This window comes from Alligator sinensis, unplaced genomic scaffold (genome assembly GCF_000455745.1).
Source record: "Alligator sinensis unplaced genomic scaffold, ASM45574v1 scaffold19_1, whole genome shotgun sequence".
Lineage (NCBI taxonomy): Eukaryota > Metazoa > Chordata > Crocodylia > Alligatoridae > Alligator > Alligator sinensis.
The window spans coordinates 2,434,560-2,440,678 of NW_005841916.1; the positions used below are offsets into that span (position 1 = coordinate 2,434,560).

The window sequence follows — 6,119 nt, forward strand, 5'->3', positions numbered from 1 at the left end:
CCATGTAGTCCGGGGTCTTGATGGGCCTGCACGTTGCCAGGGGCTCTGCCTGCCACTGGCAGGCAAGGGCTGTGCACAAAGTGGTGGGGGGCATGTTTGGTGCGGGGAGCACACGCACACACCCCCACACACATGCATCCCCCTACAAGTGGCGCTGGGCTTGGTGCTCAGCTGGTGCAGCCCCATACCCTGTGAGTGGTGCTGCCTGGACTGCACCAGCCGAACGCCAAGCTTGGTGCCGCTTGGAGGGGATGGTGGTGTGGTCTAAGTTGAGGTTGAATTTTAAGAGTTAAAAATGGGACTTCAAACCTTGACTTATACACTGTGAAATACAGTAAATGTCTAGGTATCATGTTGGTGGAGAAGAGCTTGAAAAGGTGATGTGAGTTAAACCTAATTTTTTAAAGCTAAAAGACCAAGCAGCCGGATCTTATGATTTGAAGCAGATCTCATTGGCTGGACTTATTTTTGGATGCTTGGGGCTGGAGAACAGCAAACATGTTAATCTTGTACTGGAATCGTAGTCCTTAGCTCCAGAAACAGAGGCCTCAACCACCTGAACAAAAGAAGAACCCATGTGTAGATCAGTGTAGGCCAAATTTCTTGAGAGGCATGCCACAAATTAGCTCTGCACTTCTGAGTACCACTTCAGTCCCCTTTCCCTATGCCCTTGCCCAATCTGCTGCTTTGCTTTCTGTTTCCTGTCCTTTGCTCCCTGCTGGATCTGCTGGTCTGCTTCCTAGTTCCTGCCTTATCTACCGCTGTATTGCATGTTCCCTTCCTGGTCTCATACCTGCCACACACAGAACTTGCCTGTGCCACTTGTGGCACGTGCTACAGATATGAATTGACATAGGTGAATTGCAGGAAAATCCTGATGTCCTCTGACTTGTTCCAGCTAGGAGTGTTGCTGCCAGTCATGCATCCATGATAACAATGCAGTTAGATATAATGCTACTAAATAATTCCTGATTTACCTTTTGAAAACTGTACTGGTATAACTGTTGGATGGAATATTTTGCTTTTGTTTTATTTTTTTTCTTAATTTACTAATATAGTTATACTTTGGTACAGACTCCAGGGTATATAACACATAGTTATACTGGTATAAAAGCAACTTTTTACCAATACTGTCATTTCCTTTCCTATACAGATGTATCTGATATAAAGCACCTGTTTATTGATCCGACTTTCAATGCTGGTGGGTGGCAGGGGTTGCCCTCTTTTAGCTGTATTGATGTAGCTAAAGTTGGTTTGGTATTGTGTAGACATGGCCTTCCGTTTTCTTCGTATATATGGTAGTACATATGAAGAAGACTTAAGTGACATGGTAAGTTTGAAAGACTAGTTATGTCTGAGCTTGTGGGAGACCAAAAAAATTAGGTTAAAAATTTCAAATCATAATTTTGAAACTGCCCATTAACTCTAAAATGGGCCAGTTTTATATGTTCTTTGCAGAAGACTGCTTTTTAGTCTTTCAAGTAAATTTAGCAGTTTTCAGATGAAACTTGTTTTTCTTGCCAAAATGAAACATTAAAGCTAAAATTAGAAGTCCTAGTGGACCTAGTTGTAGTTTCAGCTATGAAGGGGTTACTATCTTTCTGTCCATAATGACTCCAAGTGAATCGTGCCAAGTCTTATAACGGTTTGTTCTGTTTAGAAGTGTTCCATGAACATTGGGTTCTGTTAGAGATTTCATGTTAGTTTCTACTTAGTTTGAAGAATAAGAGTTTGAGACATCTCAGGTTATGAATGTAGGACTTGTTGCAACCTATTACTTGTGGTTGGTGTGACCTGTGGGGAGCAGTCTTGCTCTGGGTATTTTAGTGTGCATTTGAAACGGTGTCTATTCACCAGCAGGTTTTAGAACTTATGTAACCTTTTCTGTTGCATGGGTCTTGAAAGAAACCGGGCTGAAGGTTAGTATATTAATAAGGGAGAGGATGCTGATGTGTTATGGTTAGTACCTTATTCTTTTGCCTGGTAGGCTTCAGTGTAGCCTGTTCAGGATTGAAAGCAATGTACTCTGGGCCTAGTGGCTAATCTTGCAGTATCGTGGCAGACAGCAAGCCTAGAAAGTTGTTGTTGGTTTTTTGTTTTTTTTTTTAAAGGTCACACTTGTCAAACGGAGATGCCTAGTGGCAGAAATTTCCTAGCCATCATTAGAGGGCATGTAGCAAATGACATTTTACTAAAATATGAAAACATGTCTGTGCAAAAATGAGAATTGCTTTCTCCCCATAACTGTGTATAGGATGGGAGTTAAAAAGTTTACCTGTAATTTCTACCTAGTTTTGTTTTGAGTATTTCTCCCATAAGAATGATACAGCCATTGAAGATCAGGTGGCTTTTTCTCTTTAAATGCTTCCCCCCAACCTACAACGGTATTTGATTTTTATAATTATTTGTATAGCACCATTGGGAAATATGTTTCTTTAGAGAAATGATGCAGTTCCTAGCCCAAGGAATTTGCAGTCTCTAATTTAGACATTTAAAGGTTGAAAAAGAAAAGGGGGAGGGAGGAAGGATTCTCTAAGAAAAATCTTGCAGCTTGCTTGAATGTTACACAAATGGTGCTCAGGTCTTTTTGGTTTGTTTTTGTGAGTCAGGTTTCATGTATAAACTGCAAAATTGGTGGTTTTCAGGTTTGATTGTTTGTTTTTTGTCTGTGTGCAAGATAGTATTGCACAGTGCGCATGAGAGTAAAAGGCAGGCATCAGCTGCAGAATCTGATGTCACTGAAGGGCAGCTTAAAACTAGAAGTCTAAGCAAAGGCTCTGAGACTTGAGGGAGAAGAGTTGTGATCTCCTGTCCCACAGGTGTAGGGGAAGAGTTTCAGGTATAGGTGCCAGAGTGGAACTAAAAATGTGATGTTGAAAATGGTAAAAGACAACTAAAGGTTTAACTCCCAGATAAAATGGGAGAGAATAAAGCATGAATGGAAGAAATAGATCGGAACCAGAGTTCAGATGCAGATAGAGGTAAAATTGTGAATGAAGAGTTTGTACTTGATATCCAGAGGGAATAAGGCAGCAAAGAGGTTCAGATGGGTGTGGCAAAAAGGGGGTGGAAAAAACGCAACAGATGGATTAGTTTAATTGTAGAATAAATATTAAATAGATTGAAACAAGGAAGAACACAAAATGAAACCACATTGATTTGTTGGGCATTTTGAAGCAGTTAAATTTACACTGTCCTTCCCAAAAATCTCATCAAATCCATGCCCTTATTGCTCTCTCAGAACTCCTAGTACATGGATGACTTTAGTAGCTTGATATAAAGACTGATTCTAGTTCTTTTGGACCAAAATTCTGAGTTTGGATGGAAGAGAAGATGACAACATTATTGCTGAAGAATGGAAAGGTCTTTGGGAGATAATCTAGGAGAATTTATGATTAATCACATGTCTTAGATACTAAGTGCTTAATTAGCAAGTAGCATGAAAAACAGCTTGAGTATTCCTGTTCACTTGAACCTTGTCCATACACACAACTATTAGTTGTGTGATGGTAGCAATAATGCGAGTCAGTTAACACAGCCAGGGACGTAGGTTCAGAATGGAGTCGGGTTCTCCTCTCAACAGCCAGTATGATGCACACAGATTGGATATAGACTAACACTGGTAAGTCTGCAGGTGCAAGCTTCCAGCACCTAACCAGAGTGCCCCAGGCCTGCCACTTTGGCCTTTCTTTGCCATCTGCTTATTCCCTGTTTTTTGACCGGATGTCTGTCGTCCATCACTGCATGTACATCCACTCAGGGGTCATTCCTTCCACTTGGATGGGGCTTCCAGTACTAACACCCGCATTCATTCACTTCAGTAGAGAGCTCAGTTTTGTTTTGTTTTTAGAACAGCCCCAGAGAAGATGTGGCTGTCTGATTAGTATGCTGCCAGCTGCCCAGAAGCTGTCTGATACCAAAACTGCTTTGCTTTAATGAGTCCGTTGGGTCTAACTGTTCCTGTCCATGATTCCCAGGCCTCTGCAGTACACTGCAAAGGCACCCATAGAGTAGTGCAGCTGGCTAAAGGCATATAAGCCATGGGATGTGCACCCAGCAATCTTATCCCCACAGATAAGTAGAGCATCAGGTTAGGCGCAAAGCACGGAAACAACCTACTCATCACCTTGTTGTTAGTCTGTAGTGGGAGATGCTCTCTCTCATTACAATTTACCTCAAAGGATAGATCGTTCTAGTTTCATATGGCACCCTGAGAGGGAGGCAGGAGTGTAAGCCTGAACACAGGAAGAGTTGGGAGGGGGGAAGACTGAATAGGAAGTCCCTCTCTCTTTTGCGGGAGTGGGGTGTGAAGGACTGGGGTTTGAATTCATTTGAGAAATGGGGCAGGGGGGAGGGGATACAACCTGCTAATTAAAGATATTTTTCTCCTGCACACTTATAACATTTTGTAAATCTAAAGATAATCTAACTCTGCAGACACCCAGCAGTGGTCATTGTCACAACCCAAGGGTGTGATTTTGTGTGTGCGCGCTTCGGCACTGCTAAATTATTTCCCGTCACGAGGAGCTTTCTTTGCAGGGTGCATTTCTCAGTTGCAAAGAGAAAACCCCAGTGCAAAGAAGTTCCCGCCACCTGCATGCAAATTTGTGTCCCACTATTGGCCAGTTCTAAACTATTCCCACGTGGCGGCTAGCGATTGGCTTGCTAGCCGTATAAGAGGCTTGAGCGGTTTCCGCCCAAGTTGGAGGACTCCACAACCATCTGGAGGAGGAGGACTTCACGTTTCGTGAAGAACTCTAAGCGCTGCGGAGCCTAACGGACCCAGCGTGTACCTTAAGAAGGCTATAGGGGTCTGATCAACCTCTGGCCTCTCCCCGTCGCCGAGCGATCCCTCAACGAACCCCTTCCCTTGGCACAAGTTCCACGGAGCCTAGCAAACTTCGTGTGTGTGTGTATCCAGAACTCTTCTCCGAGTTGCTTTCTTAGGTTGCCACGACGGGCTTGCGGTTTTAGAGCCTTCAGCCGGATTGGGCTAGAGTTCGCGAGTTTAGAACTCTTGTCCGCTCTTCTTTCCTATCTGTAACTGCAACTCAAGCAAGTTTTCCTGCCTGCACCGTGACCATCTACGGTGTAAGTAAAATAATCTTTAATCAACCGCTACGCGTCCGTGCCTAATTCTAGTCTGCCGGCCTGCATTCCCCGACCCGCGTGCCAGGACTGCTGGCCACAGCCCGCCGTGCGCCCCTGAGGGCCTTGGACCGCTCCCGGCCCGCACAGTCATCACTTCATCTGGTCCTGAGTAGAAAGCGGGATGCTGAATGTTGTGACATGCAGCCTGTACATTTAAATGCTTGATCCATAAACGTGTCAGGTATCCATGTTGTAGCTGTATTGGTCTAGTGGCAAAATGCACACTTGGTTGTTCTCACTATCTTGTGAATTGGACTTGGAGAGTTAGCGATATTATTTAAGAGGTGCAGTTGAAGTTGTCTTTCTCTACTGTTTCTATTCCATGAGCCAGTTTGTAAAACTGAATCTTCCGTGGATCATCGCTTCTCCCTACTGCCAGTTCCTCCTTGCTTAGTTATCAAAATGTCATTAATTCTGGTCTACTGGGAAAAGTTCTGCCAATTGCTTGTGGTCAAACAGTCACAACCCAGGTGTGAAATATCCTCCTAAAATCCAAAATCCAGATGAAATCTTACTATCAGTTTACACTGATTAGATGAGATTAATAGGGTATTTTTCTTTTTTCTTTTTTTTTAACTTTAAAAGTCATTTGGAAAGTATAAAAATAAATCTATTTGCAACTTCACTTGGGATGGATTAGTGGGTGTCAAATGTTATACAATATTTGACATATCCACTGCTGTTAAGTTGGCGTTGCAAAGGGATTAACAGATAATGAATCACCAGGCTCTTTAGACCATTTAAAAAGAATTGTGCTGCTTCTCTGCCCATGGTGTTACCCTCTATTTTGAGTAGGGCCATCTCGTGACGGTTTATATTAACATTTGGAAAACTCCATGCAGACGTGCAAGCCCCAGTTTGACAGCTATGTGTTCAGCTCCTACCTTGCTAATTGTTTTTTTGGGATTATTTGGATTCTGTAGAAAGCTTTTTCCAAATCCCCTTTATTACTGAAGTTATTGTTGCCA

General features: G+C 43.0%; 1 protein-coding gene across 4 annotated transcripts in view; it reads left to right on the forward strand.

The window, feature by feature from the left end:
• The window catches only part of POU2F1 (POU class 2 homeobox 1), a 147,647-nt gene that overhangs the window by 65,292 nt on the left and 76,236 nt on the right, over positions 1 to 6,119 (forward strand). The window lies entirely within an intron of this gene.